We start from the raw sequence: 19,020 nt of genomic DNA, 5'->3' as shown, positions 1-19,020 counted from the left end.
AAAAATGCCCAACCTGGATTTTGATGGCATTGGGATATGTGTATGGACTATGCCATTCTGCGATGTTTTAGTCTTTTGTTTCAGGCTAGCTCCTGTTGTACATGGTGAATGTTAAGAAGTGACAACTTTTCTGGGCTTCACTTTATATATATATATATATATATTTTTTATTTTTTTATTTTTTTTTCCCTAGGTCTTAATTTTTTCATCTTCAAAATGAGGAGGTTGGAATTTTATGATTCCATTAACTTAGTGGATCATGCCACTGAACATTTGTTATGTAAAGTTTTTATGATAGGGAGCTTTTCCTCATAATAGCTAAATGCTATTTAAGCTCATAAGAACAGACCTCTAAAGAATGTCTCTTTCTGACTGCCAATGAATGGATCTCAGCTGAAGTAATCTCAGGCATATAACTCTGTAGTCTTTAACAAGACAAAAAAACCCTTTAGAAACATTGTAATAATTGTTCAGCATCAGAAAAACACAAGGACACAAAAAGATTACTCTCATTGCTCAAAAAACAACTTCAGAAATGTTCCCAGTATTTTCTTATTCTTATTTTAGTTATAGTAATGAAAAATCACACTTAACATGTTAATTGATTTAACAAGCATTTATCGGGCACCTACTCTGTGCCTCACACTGTCCTAGGCCCTGGGGAAACATCAGATGGGGTGGGTGGGGAGGACCAGGCAAAAACCCAAGAGCTTACATTCTGGCGGTTGTGGAGAAGAGACAGACGTTGGAAGTATTTAGAGTGGTAGATGGTGGAAACAGCTATGAAAAAACAAGATCAGGGTAGGAGAGATTGGGAGTTCTAGGGCATCACTATTTTAAATAGAGTTTCATAGAAGTAAATCACTGAAAAATTAGTATTTGAGCAAAACTTGAAGGAGGCAAAAGAGTGAACAGTGGTGATACCTGGGAGAGGATCATTCTAGTCTGAGAGATCAGCATACAGAGGATTGGGGTGCCCGAGGAAAAGCCTGGAGACAGGCTGGCTGGAGGGTAGTTGGTGGGGAGAGGGTGAATAGTAAAAGATACAATCAGTGAAACGATGGAGGACAGAGGGGTAAGCCAGGGGTCTCTGGCTCACCCTGTGAGTGATAGTAGCCATTGAAAGCAGTGACATGATGTGATTTACTACTATTCATAGAACTGTTTAGCCTCTTCCATAATTTATCACATCTCAATTCCTTAGAGACACCAAAAGCTCTGATTTTCATTAATGCCCTTTACTTTGTTTCTTCTTCCTCTTTCTCAGTGTTTTTCTCCTCTTTACTTACCTCTGAGTTTTCTACTTAATTACATGCTTCAGCTTTTCAGCTCCTTGGATTCATTTATTTCTGAAGTCCTGATTCTTTCAGTATCCGACAGTTCCTAAAGTCAGGCAGTTCTGTTCATCCTCTAAATTTGATTCTTGCTGTTACAAGCCCAAAACTTTTGTCATGTCTATAGTGGAAGAGAAAAAGAGTTCATCACAAGCACATCACATTGTTAAAGACTACTATTTACAGTAATGCTTATTTTTATCCACAGAAAAGGAAAAGTGGTATGGAAAGTTAAGTATTTTGAAAAAAATGATATAGTTGAGGAAGGTATTGATTTTTGAAATATCAGTGAACATTTTATAATCAGTCTTTAATGTAAAATGCAAACTTTAAAAATTTGACTTCATGCAATAAATCTCTTTACTTACAAGTTTTAAGATAGTATTCAAGGCACCATTTTTGAGAGGTTTATTTTATTTTTTAACACACTTTTTATTTTGGAATAATTTTAGCCTTAAAGGAAGTTTCGTATCTGTATCCCCTTGATCTGTTTTCTAATGTTAATGTCTTCCATAAGTATGGCGTAGTTTTCACAACTAAGAGATTACCCTTGGCATGTTGCTATTAACCAAACTTCAGGTTTTATTAGAATTGCACCAGTTTTCCCAATAATTTCCATTTTACCATCTAGGATTCAATCCAGAGTACCACACTTCATGTAGAGAGATTGCTTTTTAATGGCTAGTTGATACAAATGTGGGGATAAAAAGACTGTGAGCTTGGGAGTGAGGTGGGTCTGGATTCAGAGTCCGTCTCTGCCAGTAGTAGCTATGTGGGCTTGGGCACATTACTAGTTTTTATCAGTTCTGCCCGTTCTTTTGTTCTGTTGACCTAAGTATTTATTTGGAAAACCTTTCTTTCAGTAATTAGCTATTTCATATTTGTTTCCTTTGTTTTTGACTCTTTCATGAAATAACTCACTATTGTTTTTATACTTTTTATTATTTTTCAAAAACTACTGTAAAATCATTTTGTCTTCATTCTTGGAGATTCTGTTTTCTCTTATACTCCCTAACACTGGTTCAGTTTACGTATGAAATCTATTCTGTCCTTAAAACTTTAATGTCATCTTAAATTTGGCTATATAAAAAAAGGCTCATTCTACCCCAGGAAGAAAAGATATTCATTATCATTACCTTTTAGAAAATATATAGTTTTTTTTTTTTCTTTCTGTCAATCTGGGCATCATCTAGATGGAATTAAGTTAGTGTGAGGTAAGGATCAAAAGGAATATTTTCCCCAAATCATTTATTAAATAGTCTAAACTTTACTGTTACCTTTACTGTATTCCAAATACCCATATTAATCTGCATGAGTTACTGGACTGCTTATACTTTTCCATTAACCATTATTGATTCTTACAAGATTCTAAATTGTTTTAGTTACTAGAAATTGATAGTTTGCTTAACATTTTGTAGGCCAGATTCCTTGTGATTATACTTTTTCCTCCAAACTTGCAAAGACGATTTTATTTATGAATAACAATAAGAATTTATGAGTTAAAATATGTGTTTAGATTTTAAAAATAGTGAAGAGCATTTTATATGTATTTACCACACAACAAAATATTGTAGTGAGACCATTTCAAAATGACAGGGAAACTGGCTTAAGTATATTTGCTGTTTTCTTAAGCTGACATTAAATTTTTAGAAGAATGTCACTTGTGCCACTGTTTAACTTTGTTTTTTTATCAAAGAGATTTTAATGTCTATGGAACACTAATACTCTTCCAGACATAATTTTTTAAGAATTTATTTATTTATTTGATAGGGATCACAAGTGGACAGAGAGGCAGGCAGAGACAGAGAGAGGGGGAAGCAGGTTCCCTGCTGAGCAGAGAGCCGGATGCGGGACTCGATCCCAGGACCCTGGGATCATGACCTGAGCCGAAGGCAGAGGCTTTAACCCACTGAGCCACCCAGGTGCCCCCCAGACATAATTTTTAAAATGCTTTGGCTAATTATGCAAAATCTTAGATATGGTTCCTTTTCGTCTCACTGGGTAATTTCTACTTGGGAAAAAGAAAACTATTAATTCTTGATTTCTCATCTCAAGGCACTAGGAAAGGAAACAGAGGAAGCCCATTTGCCCTGTTGTAAGATTCCCTTTTTTTCTGCCTCGAGATATTCAGACATTGCCTCAATGTTACCATACAGACGGTTAGCTAAATTCATTATCATACCCTCCCTTTTTTTTTTTTTTTATTTAAGATTTTATTTTATTTATTTGACAGAGAGAGAGATAGAATCACAAGTAGGCAGAGCAGCAGGCAGAGAGAGAGGGAGAAGCAGGCTCCCCGCCGAGCAGAGAGCCCGATGCGGGGCTCGATCCCAGGACCCTGAGATCATGACCTGAGCCGAAGGCAGAGGCTTAACCCACTGAGCCACCCAGGTGCCCCCATACCCTCCCTTTTTTTTCTCACAATGATCTTCCAAGGAATAATGGGATTGAGATATTGGCAGAATAGAAATTTGAGGAAAAAACAGAAGAGTTTGAGAAAGCAGGAAGATCAGAATCCTCGGACCCTCTGTGACAACCTTTCTGGAGGACAAGGCAAACTCATGGCCCCAGAAGCCCTCACTACATCTTGCTCATTCAGAGCCATAGTGTGGATAGCCAGCTATGGTGCTGACACTGGAGTTGGGGGGTTGGAGATACAAACTTGGGGAAGAACGCGTATAGAACCTTCACCTCTGTAGTGCAGTGTTCAATACCTATTAATTAAACAAGAAGAGGTCATTCCTCTTAACTTAAAAGACACATATGAAGACAGGAACATTGCACACAGTCCAGGTTAACATAGCCTTGGTGAACTATCATGCTTTTGCTTATTATGCCCTTCTTGACATTGCTGAAGAGCTGTACAGATAACTGTAGAGTCTGGACTCTGACAGACAGAAGACTTCCAAGAAGGGGAATTCAGAGTTTGGAAGCCCAGGAGTAAGGGAGCATAGAGGCATTGTCTCTAGGAATGCCAGTTCTTACTATTAGTTTTCTTGGGGTCAGGATATGGGTTTGTTTTGGTTTTTTTTTTTGGTGATAAAATTTTTTTTTTTTTATATTTTTATCCCCAGGGGTACAGGTCTGTGAATTGCCAGGTTTACACATTTCACAGCACTCATCATAGCACATACCCTCCCCAATGTCCATTTCCCCACCACCCTCTCCCGTCCCCCCTCCACCCAGCAACCCTCAGTCTGTTTTTTGAAATTGAGTCTTTTATGGTTTGTCTCCCTCCCAATCCCATCTTTTCATTTTTTCTTTTCCTACCTCCCCCCAAACCCCCCGCATTGCATCTCCACTTCCTCATATCAAAGAGATCATATGATAGTTGTCTTTCTCTGATTGACTTATTTCGCTAAGCATAACACCCTCTAGTTCCATCCACGTCGTCGCAAATGGCAAGATTTCATGTCTTTTGATGGCTGCATAGTATTCCATTGTGTATATATACCACCTCTTCTTTATCCATTCATTGTTGATGGACATCTAGGCTCTTTCCACAGTTTGGCTATTGTGGACATTGCTGCTATAAACGTTCGTGTGCATGTGCCCCTTCGGAGCACCATGTTTGTATCTTTAGGATATATAGCCAGTAGTGCAATTGCTGGGGCATAGGGTAGCTCTATTTTCAGTTTTTTGAGGAACCTCCACACTGTTTTCCAGAGTGGTTGCACCAGCTTGCATTCCCACCAGCAGTGTAGGAGGGTTCCCCTCTCTCCGCATCCTCGCCAGCATCTGTCATTTCTTGACTTGTTAATTTTAGCCATTCTGACTGGTGTGAGGTGGTATCTCATTGTGGTTTTGATTTGTATTTCCCTGATGCCGAGTGATGTGGAGCATTTTTTCATGTGTCTGTTGGCCATCTGGATGTCTTCTTTGCAGAAATGTCCATTCATGTCCTCTGCCCATTTCTTGACTGGATTATTTGTTCTTTGGGTGTTGAGTTTGATAAGCTCTTTATAGATTTTGGATACTAACTCTTTATCTGATATGTCGTTTGCAAATATCTTCTCCCATTCTGTCAGTTGTCTTTTGGTTTTGTTAACTGTTTCCTTTGCTGTACAAAAGCTTTTGATCTTGATGAAATCCCAATAGTTCATTTTTGCCCTTGCTTCTGTTGCCTTTGGCGATGTTCCTAGGAAGAAGTTGCTGCGGTTGAGGTCAAAGAGGTTGCTGCCTGCATTCTCCTCAAGGATTTTGATTGGTTCCTTTCTCACGTTGAGGTCCTTCATCCATTTTGAGTCTATTTTCGTGTGTGGTGTAAGGAAATAGTCCAATTTCATTTTTCTGCATGTGGCTGTCCAATTTTCCCAGCACCATTTGTTGAAGAGGCTGTCTTTTTTCCATTGGATATTCTTTCCTGCTTTGTCGAAGATTAGTTGACCATAGAGGTGAGGGTCTATTTCTGGGCTCTTTATTCTGTTCCATTGATCTATATGTCTGTTTTTGTGCCAGGACCATACTGTATTGATGATGACAGCTTTGTAATAGAGCTTGAAGTCTGGAATTGTGATGCCACCGACTTTGGCTTTCTTTTTCAATATTCCTCTGGCTATTCGAGGTCTTTTCTGGTTCCATATAAATTTTAGGATTATTTGTTCTATTTCTTTAAAAAAAATGGATGGGATTTTGATAGGGATTGCATTAAAGGTGTAGATTGCTTTAGGTAGAATAGACATTTTCACAATATTTTTTCTTCCAATCCATGAGCGTGGAATATTTTTCCATTTCTTTGTGTCTTCCTCAATTTCTTTCATGAGTACTTTATAGTTTTCTGAGTATAGATTCTTTGCCTCTTTGGTTAGATTTATTCCTAGGTATCTTATGGTTTTGGGTGCAATTGTAAATGGGACTGACTCCTCAATTTCTCTTTCTTCTGTCTTGTTGTTAGTGTAAAGAAATGCAACTGATTTCCGTGCAGTAACTTTATATCCTGACACTTTACTGAATTCCTGTATAAGTTCTAGCAGTTTTGGAGTGGAGCCTTTTGGGTTTTCCACAGATAGTATCATATCATCTGCGAAGAGTGATAGTTTGACTTCTTCTTTGCCAATTTGGATGCCTTTCATTTCTTTTTGTTGTCTGATTGCTGAGGCTAGGACTTCTAGTACTATGTTGAACAGCAGTGGTGATAACGGACATCCCTGCCATGTTCCTGACCTTAGCGGAAAAGCTTTCAGTTTTTCTCCATTGAGAATGATATTTGCGGTGGGTTTTTCATAGATGGCTTTGATAATATTGAGGTATGTGCCTTCTATCCCTACACTTTGAAGAGTTTTAATCAGGAAGGGATGCTGCACTTTGTCAAATGCTTTTTCAGCATCTATTGAGAGTATCATATGGTTCTTACTCTTTCTTTTATTAATGTATTGTATCACATTGATGGATTTGTGGATGTTGAACCAATCTTGCAGCCCTGGAATAAATCCCACTTGGTCGTGGTGAATAATCCTTTTAATGTACTGTTGGATCCTACTGGCCAGTATTTTGGTGAGAATTTTCGCATCTGTGTTCATCAAGGATATTGGTCTGTAATTCTCTTTTTTGGTGGGATCCTTGTCTGGTTTTGGGATCAAGGTGATGCTGGCCTCATAGAATGAGTTTGGAAGTTTTCCTTCCATTTCTATTTTTTGGAACAGTTTCAGGAGAATAGGAATTAATTCTTCTTTAAATGTTTGGTAGAATTCCCCTGGGAAGCCGTCTGGTCCTGGACTTTTGTTTGTTTAGAGATTTTTGATGACTGTTTCAATCTCCTTACTGGTGATGGGTGTGTTCAGGTTATCTATTTCTTCCTGGTTCAGTTGTGGTAGTTTATATGTCTCTAGGAATGTATCCATTTCTTCCAGATTGTCAAATTTGTTGGCGTAGAGTTGCTCGTAGTATGTTCTTATAATTGTTTGTATTTCTTTGGTGTTGGTTGTGAGCTCTCCTCTTTCATTCATGATTTTATTTACTTGGGCCCTTTCTCTTTTCTTTTTGATAAGTCTGGCCAGGGGTTTGTCAATCTTATTAATTCTTTCAAAGAACCAGCTCCTAGTTTTGTTGATTTGTTCTATTGTTTTTTTTAGTTTCTATTTCATTGATTTCTGCTCTGATCTTTATGATTTCTCTTCTCCTGCTGGGTTTAGGCTTTCTTTGTTGTTCTCTCTCCAGCTCCTTTAGGTGTAGGGTTAGGTTGTGTATTTGAGACCTTTCTTGTTTCTTGAGAAAGGCTTGCACCGCTATATATTTTCCTCTCAGAACTGCCTTTGTTGTGTCCCACAGATTTTGAACCGTTGTGTTTTCATTCTCATTTGTTTCCATGATTTTTTTCAATTCTTCTTTAATTTCCTGGTTGACCCGTTCATTTTTTAGAAGGATGCTGTTTAGTCTCCATGTATTTGCATTCTTTCCAAATTTCCTCTTGTGATTGAGTTCTAGCTTCAGAGCATTGTGGTCTGAAAATATGCAGGGAATGATCTCAATCTTTTGGTACCTGATTTATGACCCAGGATGTGGTCTATTCTGGAGAATGTTCCATGTGCACTAGAGAAGAATGTATATTCTGTTGCTTTGGGATGGAATTTTCTGAATATATCTGTGATGTCCATCTGGTCCAGTGTGTCATTTAAGGCCTTTATTTCCTTGTTGATCTTTTGCTTAGATGATCTGTCCATTTCAGCGAGGGGAGTGTTAAAGTCCCCTGCTATTATTGTATTACTGTCAATGTATTTCTTTGATTTTGTTATTAATTGGTTTATATAGTTGGCTGCTCCCATGTTAGGGGCATAGATATTTAAGATTGTTAGGTCTTCTTGTTGGACAGACCCTTTGAGTATGATATAGTGTCCTTCCTCATCTCTTATTATAGTCTTTGGCTTAAAATCTAATTGATCTGATATATTGATTGCCACCCCAGCTTTCTTCTGATGTCCATTAGCATGGTACATTGTTTTCCACCCCCTCACTTTAAATCTGGAGGTGTCTTTGGGTCTAAAATGAGTTTCTTGTAGGCAGCATATTGATGGGTTTTGTTTTTTTATCCATTCTGATACCCTGTGTCTTTTGATTGGGGCATTGAGCCCATTAACATTCAGGGTAACTATTGAGAGATATGAATTTAGTGCCATTGTGTTGTCTGTAAGGTGACTGTTACTGTATATTGTCTCTGTTTCTTTATGATCTACTACTTTTAGGGTCTCTCTTTGCTTAGAGGACCCCTTTCAATATTTCCTGTAGAGCTGGTTTGGTGTTTGCAAATTCTTTCAGCTTTTGTTTGTCCTGGAAGCTCTTTATCTCTCCTTCTATTTTCAATGATAGCCTAGCGGGATATAGTATTCTTGGCTGCATGTTTTTCTCGTTTAGTGCTCTGAATATATCATGCCAGTTCTTTCTGGTCTGCCAGGTCTCTGTGGATAGGTCCGCTGCCAATCTAATGTTTTTACCCTTGTATGTTACAGACTTCTTTTCCCGGGCTGCTTTCAGGATTTTCTCTTTGTCGCTAAGACTAGTAAATTTTACTATCAGGTGACGAGGTGTGGACCTATTTTTATTGATTTTGAGGGGCGTTCTTAGCATCTCCTGGATTTTGATGTTTGTTCCCTTTGCCATATTAGGGAAATTCTCTCCAATAATTGTCTCCAATATACCTTCTGCTCCCCTCTCTCTTTCTTCTTCTTCTGGAATCCCAATTATTCTAATGTTGTTTCGTCTTACGGTGTCGATTATCTCTCGAATTCTCTCCTCGTGGTCCAGTATTTGTTTGTCTCTCTTTTGCTCAGCTTCTTTATTCTCTGTCATTTGGTCTTCTATGTCACTAATTCTTTCTTCTGCCTCATTTATCCTAGCAGTGAGAGTTTCCATTTTTGATTGCACCTCATTAATAGCTTTTTTGATTTCAACTTGGTTAGATTTTAGTTCTTTTATTTCTCCAGAAAGGGCTTTTATCTCTCCGGAGTGGGTTTCTCTAATATCTTCTATGCCTTTTTCGAGCCCAGCTAGAACCTTGAGAATCGTCATTCTGAACTCTAGATCTGTCATGTTACCAATGTCCGTATTGATTAGGTCTCCAGCCTTCGGTACGGCCTCTTGTTCTTTTTTTTGAGGTGAGTTTTTCCGCCTTGTCATTTTGTCCAGATAAGATTTGCTTTCTCCTGCTGTGGAATTCCACTGTTCTTGGTGACTGAAGTTGGTTTTGGATGGGTTTCTTGTTGATCTTCTGGGGGAGGGGCCTGTTGTGGTGATTCTCAAGTGTCTTTGCCGCAGGCGGAATTGCACCACCTTTGCCAGGGGCCAGGCTAAGTAATCCACTTGGGTTTGCTTTCGGGAGCTTTTGTTCCCTGAGCGCTTTCCATAGAGTTCCAGAGGATGGGAATGAAAATGGCAGCCTCCCAATCTCCGGCCCGGAGGAGCGGAGAGCTTGGGGTTCCACTCCTCAGTGCGCCCTTAGAGAAAAGCCCCCAACCGCCCCGCCTCCCTGGCCTGCGGTTGCACCTTGAGGAAAGCAGTCAATTGCTGGAACCTGGAGAACAGTGCCCGGTCGCTTCTGTCTCCGTGGCCTCCGGCCGCGCTCCGAGCCCACCCAGCCTGTGTCCGGCACAAGGTAACCCCAGGCTGAGAGCTCACTCCTCTGCTTTGTCACTGGAGCCGGCTTCCCCACTCTAATACCTACGAGCTCTGTGGCACTCAGACACCCCCGGTCCTTCTGTGACCCCGCGGGACCTGGGGTTATGCTGACCCCGCCTGGGTTTCCCCCCGGTTTAGCCTCTGGAGCGATGTCTCCCAGTGGAGCAGACTTTTAAAAGTCCCGATTTTGTGCTCCGTTGTTCCGCCGCTTGCCGGGAGCGGGCCCCTCCCCCTGGGGTCTATCTTCCCGTCGCTTTGGATTCACTTCTCCGCAGGTTCTACCTTTCAGAAAGTGATCAATTTTCTGTTTCTAGAATGGTTGCTCTTCTTCTCTTCGATTTCCCGTTGGATTTGTAGGTGTTCACAATGGTTTGATAAGCTATCTAGCTGATCTCCTGCTACCCGATGTCGTCTCAGCCTGCTACTTCTCCGCCATCTTGACTCCTCTCAGGATATGGTTTTGATAGAAGTTTGTTGTTCACAATAGTCCAGTAGGTCATACATCTGATTTTCCATCTGGAGTCAAAGGTAGGGGGTTAGGTTGGGACCAGGGTGAATTAAGTGCTTCTTTTTCCTTTTTAAAAAGATACAGTTAACATAAACTATTTTATTAGTTTATGATGCACAACACATGATATGGGTGTATATATAGTGAAATGTTACCACAGTAAGTCTAGTTAACATCCATCACTATTCATAGTTTTAATTTTTTTTCTTTTGATGAGAATAGTTAAGATTCTCTTAACAACTTGAAAATATAAAATAAAGTATTCTTAACTATAGTAATCATGCTATATATTATATTCTGAAGATTTTTTTTTATTTTATAACTGGAAATTTGTACCTTTGACCACCTTCATCCATTTTGCTCATCCCCACCTCTGGCACCTGCTAGTGTATTGTCTGTATCTATTATTTCATTTCACTTTTTTTAAAGATTTCACAAATAAGTAGATCATATGGTATTTGTCTTTCTCTGTCTGACTTATTTCACTTAGTGTATTGCTTTCAAAGTCCATCCACATTGTTGCAAATGGCAAGATTTCCTTCTTTTCATGGTTGAATAATATTCCACTATATAAATATATATGCTCCATTTTCCTTATCCTTTCCTCTCTTTTTGGACACTGAGGTTGTTTGCATAACTTGGCTGTTTTCAATAATGCTGCAGTGAACACGGGGGTACAAATATCTCTTCAAGATAGTATTTTATTTCCTCTGAATAAGTACCCAGAAGTGAAATTGCTGGATCATATGGTACTTCTATTCTTAATTTTTTGAAAAACCTCTATATAGTGGCTACACCAATTTACGTTCCCACCAACAACACACAAGAGCTGCCTTTTCTCCACATCATGGATGATTTTTGTGTCTTGTGTATAATAGTCATTTTAATACTGTTGTGTTATTGTGAGGTGGTATCTCATTGTGGTTTGGGTTTGTACTTCCCGGATGAAAGTGAAGATGAGCACCATTTCGTGTGTCACCTATTACGTATCCCCTGTATGTCTTCTCTGAAAAAAAAAATCTTTATTCAGCTCCTCTGCCCATTTTTTAATTGAATTGTTTTTTATTATTGAACTGTTTGAGTTCTTCATATGTTTTGGATATTAACCCTTCATCAGGTAAATAATTTACAAATACTATTTTTCCGTTCAGCTATAATTTTTTTTTTAATTTCTCTTTCTGATTACCATTAATATGTTGAAGTATAAGTGCTTTTTGAAAAACTGTGTTTTTAGCAGTATGGAAAGCTTGGACTTGTCTCTTGCGTTAATATGTTGATGTTAGAAGCAATCATTTCAGTTGAGTTTTAAGTATCATCCAAAGAAGAGAAACATCTGGGATGATACATCATTCACAGTACTTATCATTGGCTGAAATATATCCACATTATATATCTGGAAAAAGAGCCAGAACTTTTCTTTTTTTTTTTTTCCTTATAAAAGCCATACTTAGAAAGTCATACTTTCTAAGTATGGCTTTTAATTTACTAATTTACTAAATTTACTAAATTTACTAATTTACTAATTTACTAAATTTACTAATTTACTAAGATTTTACTAAGATTTTAAAATGGTAGGTGTTAAACTTCAGGACATAGTTCTGTATATAAACTAAATTTTGGAAATAGGCCCTGCATATTATTTTGTTCATTTATTTTTTCAACATATCCAGCAGAGAATATAATGAGGTCCTTACTTTCATGAAATGTAAAAAGAAATCAAATAAATACTTGTTATACAAATATATCAGTGTCCTATTTTTCACGATCCCTTTTCAGCCAGTAGTATCAGAAATCAATAACAAAATGTCTTTTGGACAACTCTGAAAATTAAAATATAATATTTTAAGTAATTCATTTTTTAAAGATTTTATTTATTTATTTGACAGAGAAAGAGATCACAGTAGACAGAGAGGCAGGTGGAGAAAGAGGGGGAAGCACACTCCCCGCTGAGCAGAGAGCCTGATCTACAAGGGGCTCGATCCCAGGACCCTGAGATCATGACCTGAGCAGAAGGCAGAGACTTAACCCACTGAGCCACCCAGGCACCCCTTAAGTAATTTATTTATTTATTTTTTTTTTTAAAGATTTTTATTTATCCATTTGACAGAGAGAGATCAGAAGTAGACAGAGAGGCAGGCAGAGAGAGGGACGGAAGCAGGCTCCCCGCTGAGCAGAGAGCCCAATGTGGGACTCGATCCCAGGACCCTGAGATCATGACCTGAGCCGAAGGCAGCGGCTTAACCCACTGAGCCACCCAGGCACCCCTTAAGTAATTTATTTTTAAATTAAAAGTGAACTTAGAACTATTTAAACTTAGTGACAATGAAAGCAGTACTTTTGAGATGTAATCAAATTAATACTTAGAGTGAAATGTATTAAATGTATTAAATGAAATGCATGGAATTGACAAAGAATAGATTTAAAATTGATTAATCATCCAATCAAATAATAATAAGGAATAATAAAATGTACCTAAATAAAGAAGAAAGAAATAATGAAATAGCAACAAGTGAAGTACAAAATGAAGAAATAGCATAAAATTGTCAGCAATACTAATTTCTCTATTTACAGATAAAAATGATAAGACCGTTGGACCATGTAAACACTGGGTAATTGATATTTCATTATTAATATTTAGGTATACTCTTATTATTATGATTGTGTGTTTTGAGTTACTATTTAGAGATATATGCAGGAATATTTACCAGTAAAATGACTAGGTTTTTCTAGGTTTCTGTGATGTCTGGCTTTACTTGAAAATAATACTGAAAGAGGGAATTTAGTCATTTAGAGGAAACAAAATTGGCCATATTTGGTAACTATAGAAGTTGAGGATTTATTGTCTTTCTTCTTACTTTTATAAATGTTACAAAACAATTTATTTAAAGTTTTTAAATATCTTCACCCTAAAAGGCTATCAGACTTCGATGATTTTACAGAGTTCAGCCAAACTTTAGTGAAGGAGATACTGTCTTACACAGATTGGTGCTGAAAAAGATAATGAGAAAACTACCCCAGGTCATTGTTTAAAAATAAGCTTTTCTTTCTAGAACAGTTAAATGTTTCCAAAAAAAAAATTGCAGAGATAATATGGAGAGTTCCCATATGTTCCATACAGTTTCTCCAACTCTTTTTTTTTTTTTTTAAGATTTTATTTATTTATTTGACAGAGATCACAAGTAGGCAGAGAGGCAGGCAGAGAGAGAGAGAGGGGAGCAGGTTCCCTGCTGAGGAGAGAGCCCGATGCGGGACTCGATCCCAGGATCCTGAGATCATGACCTGAGCCGAAGGCAGCGGCTTAACCCACTGAGCCACCCAGGCGCCCAGTTTCTCCAACTCTTAACAATCTTACATTACTGTGATACATTTGTCACAATTAATGAACCGATATTGGTACATTACTATTAACTAAACTCCACAATTATTCAGATTTCTCTAGTTATACCTTATGTCCTTTTTCTCTTTCAAAATCCCAGCCAGCATATACAATACATTCAGCTGCTTGTCTCCTAAAGTTCTTTTTGGTTGTGATAGATTCCTTGCTTTTGATGAACTTGGCAGTTTTGAATACGAGTTAGGGAATTTTAGGGATTTGTCTCATTGAGATTTGTCTGATGTGTTTTTTTTTTAATGACTAACTTTTGAAAGGTAGACCACAAATTAAAGTGTCATCTTCCCCCCTTCATATCCAGGTTACACATTATCAATATAACTTATGACTGTTGAGGTATATGGTTGACATCGTTGAGGTAGGGTTTGCCCGGTTTCCACCATGAAGTTTCTCTGCACCGACCACTTTCCATACCCTACTCTCTGGAAGGAAGTCATAATGCATACCCCATACTTTTGGATTGTTGAGTTGGTTCCACCTCCTTGAGGGTGAAGTATCTACATAAATTATTTTGGATTCTTCTGCATGGCATTTTTGTCTCTTCTTGCCCATTATTTTCAGTCATGTACCTATATTATGAATATATTGATGTTTACTTTATATAAAGGCTTATCAACCAATATAAGCTATTTTACTGCTGAAAGTGTTTAAGCTTGGGGCATTAAGAACTACTTCCATTGGCTCCTGTGCCCACGACACAGTGCTATCATTGTTTTTGTTGGTTCATTATTTCTTCTCTTTTTTTCCCCAGTTTTAGTGAGATGCAATTGACATACAGCATTGTATAAGTTTGGGATATACAGCATAATGACTTGACTTACTGGTACTGTGAAATGATGACCACAGTAGGTTCAGTTAACATCCATCACCACATACAGAAATATTTTTTTCTTTGTGATGAAAACTCTTAGGATCTACTCTTAACAACTTGTATATATTATATAGCAATAGTAACTACAGTTATCACGTTATATGTTTTTCTCCAGTACTTATTTATCTTATAACTGGAAGTTTGTGCCTTTGACCACGTTCATCCCATTTTACCCTTGCTGCCATAATCACAAATCTCTTCTTTTATTCTTTGAGTTATTTTTTAAAATTTTGATTCCACATATAAGTGAGATCATGTAATATTTGTCTGTCTTTGTTTGATATAACTTTAATTAGTGTAATGCTCTCAAGGCCCATCTATTGCTATAAGGGGCAAGGTTTCTTCATTTTGTTGAATTCATTATGTATATAATGAATTATATTATTATTATATATTCTATATAATATGTAATATATATTATTATTACATATTACATATTATATATTATGTATATAATGAATTCAACAAATTATATATACGTATGTATGCTGCACTTTCTTTATCCATTCATCCATCAGTGAATACTTAGGTTGTTTCTGTGTCTTGGCTATTATAAATAGTGCTACTATGAACATGGAAGTACACATATGTCTTTGACATAGTGATTTCATTTCTTTTATATATATTCCAAGAAGTGAAACTGATAGATCATATGATAGTTGTATTTTTAATTTTTTTGAGGAAACTGCATGCTGTTTTTCATAGTGGCCGCACCAGTGCACATTCCCACCAACAGTGCATGAGAGTTTCCTTTCCTCTGCATCCTCACCAGCATTGGTGTCTTTGTCTTTTCAATGATAGCCATTCTAACAGGCATGAGGTGGTATCTCTACTGTTTTCATTTGTGTTTCCCTAATGATTCATTATGTTAAACATCTTTTCATGTACCTGTGGACTACTTATATATCTACTTTGGCAAAATGTCTGTTCAGGTCCTTTGTCCATTTTTTAAATTTTAATTATTTTGCTCTTGAGTTTTATGAGTTGCCTATATATTTTGAATATTAATCCTTTATCAGATATGTGATTTGCAAATATTTTTAATCATTGCATATATTGTCTTTTTCATTTTTTTTGGTTGTTCCTTTTGCAATGTAGAAAATTTTGAGTTTACCATAGTCTCATTTCTTCATTTTTCATTTTATTGTTTGTGCTTTAGGTGCCATATGAAGACAATTGTCAAGAGTCCTGTCAAGGAGCTTTTTTTTATGTGTTCTTTGGGTAGTATTGTGGTTTCATGTCTTATATTTCAGCCTTTAATCCATTTCATGTTAATTTTTGTGAGTAGGAAAGATAGGAGTCTAGTTTGATTTTTTTGCATGTGAATATCCGATTTACCAGCACTGTTACTGAAGAAACTGTCCTTTTTCACTGAGAATTTTGGCTCCTTTATAAAATTAGTTGACTGTATAGGCTTAGGTTTATTTGTGTTCAATTCTGTTTCATCAATCTATGTGTCTGTCTGTATGCCAGTATCATACTGTTTTAACCACTATGACCTTATGATATAGCCTGATGCCTCCCACTTTGTTCTTCATTTTCAGGTTTGTTTTGGTTATTTGGGTTTGTTTGTTTGTTTTGGTTCCATATAAATTTTAGGATCATTTTTTCTATTGTAAAAGATGCCATTGGAATCTTTATGACGATTGCATTAAACTATAAATGGGTTTTGGAAATATTGTCATTTTAACAATATTCTTCAAATTTATGGACACAGGACACCTTTTATCCCTCTCTCTCTCGTTCCTTTCTTTGTTCCTTCCTTTTTCCTTAGCACTTTCTTAATTTCTGCCATTGGAAGATGCTTTGGTCTCATCTTATATATTTCCTGCCACAGTGTTAGAATCAGCCATTTCCCTAAGGAGCATTGTTTCCTTTTATGACAAAGGGTATTTAAAAATCAAGATACAAGTGCTAGGTGCCAACTCACTTTTATGACTCTTGTTTTTTAAAGTGGTATTTATTCTAGGAATGCAATGATTGCTTAACATCAGAAAAGGGATTAATACAGTTGACAATGGTAATAGATTAAATTGAGAAATTTTCACCAGATACAGAATAAAACATTCGATAAAATTCAACCCCAGTTTATAATTTTTTAAAAAGATTTAGTCAGCTAAGAATAAAAGGGCATTTCTTTAAGTAGATAAAAGATGCCCACTGAAAATCTTTAGTAAACATTGTACTTAATGCTGAAAATTCAGAAGTATTCCTTTTTAAAATCTGTAACCGGACCAGGATGCCTCTTCTTACTGCTTTTTTTCATTGTGCTTTAAGATAAATAAGTGATAGGGGCACCTAGGTGGCTCAGTCACTTAAGCATTTGCCTCCGGCTCAGGTCATGATTCCAGCATCCTGTGATTGACCCCACACTGGACTCCCTGCCTAGCCGGCTTCCCCTTCTGCCCCTCCACCTCTGCTCTCATGCTCTGTCTCTCTCTCTCTCTCTCTCTCAAATCTCTAAAAAAAAAAAAAAATTATAAGGATTGCAAAAAAAAGCAAAATTTGTATTATTTGCAAATAATAGTTGTCTAAATAGAAAATCTAACTTCCTCTTAAACTTTAAGAAGATTGTTGGATATAAAATGAATATACAGAAGTCAATAGGAATTGAACACGTCAATTATCAACTCTTAAAGTGTGGTTTTAAAAGATAGTACTTAAAGTCATTTTTTAAAAAAATGTATATAGGAATAAATCTAGAATGGTGACACCAGGGTGGCTCAGTTGGTTAAGCAACCAACTCTTGATTTGGGCTCAAATCGTGATCTCAGGGTCTTGAGGTGGAGCTCCAAGGTCCAGCTCCACAATGGGAGTGGAAATTGCTTAAGATTCACTCTCTCCCTCTGCCTCTGCCGCTTTCCTGTCACTCATTCTCTCTCTCTCTCTCTCATAGAAAAATATTAATATTCTCACTCCCCTTTCTTGGTGACCTCAGACCTGGCCCGTGGTAAGATTTGATTAAATGTCCACTTTCCTTTTATTCCAAGTCACATATTGGAGATAGACTATCTATCAGGAAACTTGGAAACTATTTGGGGTTTTTTCTGTTTATCAAACAAGGCAGGAATTTCTGAAGACTATTTAAGTATAAAGAAGTATCTCATAGTCCTTTGTGAGGCTAAAATGGCCTTCTTTGATTCTGTATTTTGCGTTTGAAAGGGGAACAGAGAGGTATAAAACACCATGGAGCAAGTACCTTCTCTTCTCCTTATACTTTTAAAAACTGAAGCAAAATTTATATACAATGAAATGTACATATGTCCAATTTGATGAATTTAGACAGATGTATTCACTTATAGTGCCTACACCCTGGTTGAGACATAGAATATTTTTATTGCCACAAAAAGTTCCCTCTTAACCCTTTACAGTTATACAACCCCCCTCTGGTATATTTGATATATTAACACATTATTTTTGCCTATTCTTCAATTTTATATAAGTGTTATACAGTATGTATTCTTTTGTGTTTTATTTCCTTCAACATTTGAGATTCATTCATGTATTGTGTGTCTCAGTAGGTTTTACTTGTTTCTTAATAGCCAATTAGTATTTCATTGTATGAATATTCCATATGGGAATTCCATGGGATTATCCACATTTCCTTTCAATAGATATTTGAATTTTTTTCCAGTTCGGTCTGTTATAAATAAGACAGCTATGAAATTCATGTACATTTCTTTTTGTGGTTATATCGGTCCATATCACATATGTGATTTTGTAAATATTTTTGTCCCATTCTGTAGGTTTTCTTTTTACTTTGATAATTTCCTTTAAAACACCTAAGTTTTTAATTTTGAAGAACTATAATTTATCCGTATTTTCCTTTGTCACTTTTTGTATCATATCTAAGAAGGCTAGGATTAACCAAGATCACAAAAGATTTCCTCTAAGAGTTTTATAGTTTTAGCTCTTACTTTTGGGTCTATTGATGTAATATTAGTTTCAGGGGTAGAATTTAGTGATTCATCAGTTCCATATAACTCCAAGTGCTCATTACATCAAGTGCCCGCCTTAATGCCCATTACCCAGTTACCCCATATGCCACCCATCTTCCCTCCAGCAACCTTCAGTTTGTTTCCTTAAGACTCTCTTAAGGTTTGCCTCATTCTTTTTCAAGATTATTTTGACTCTTCTAGGCCCTTTGCATCTCCATATAAATTTTAGCATCAGCTTGTTAATTTCTGCAGGGTAAAAAAAAAAAAAAGTCAACTGAGATTTTTGGTAGGGATTGCATTGAATTGGTTAGATTAGTTTTGTTGACATTTTCACTTGTTATGGATGAAATGTAGAGTACACATTTTTTGTG

At 36.8% G+C, this 19,020-nt stretch overlaps 1 protein-coding gene across 1 annotated transcript in view; it reads left to right on the top strand.

Moving 5' to 3' along the window:
• The window catches only part of NCKAP5 (NCK associated protein 5), an 894,518-nt gene that overhangs the window by 357,533 nt on the left and 517,965 nt on the right, over positions 1–19,020 (top strand). The window lies entirely within an intron of this gene.

The sequence above is a fragment of the Martes martes genome, assembly GCF_963455335.1.
Source record: "Martes martes genome assembly, chromosome: 3".
Taxonomy (NCBI): Eukaryota; Metazoa; Chordata; class Mammalia; order Carnivora; family Mustelidae; genus Martes; species Martes martes.
The sequence above is the reverse complement of the archived record's forward strand: the minus strand, read 5'-3'. Positions and strand labels throughout refer to the sequence as shown.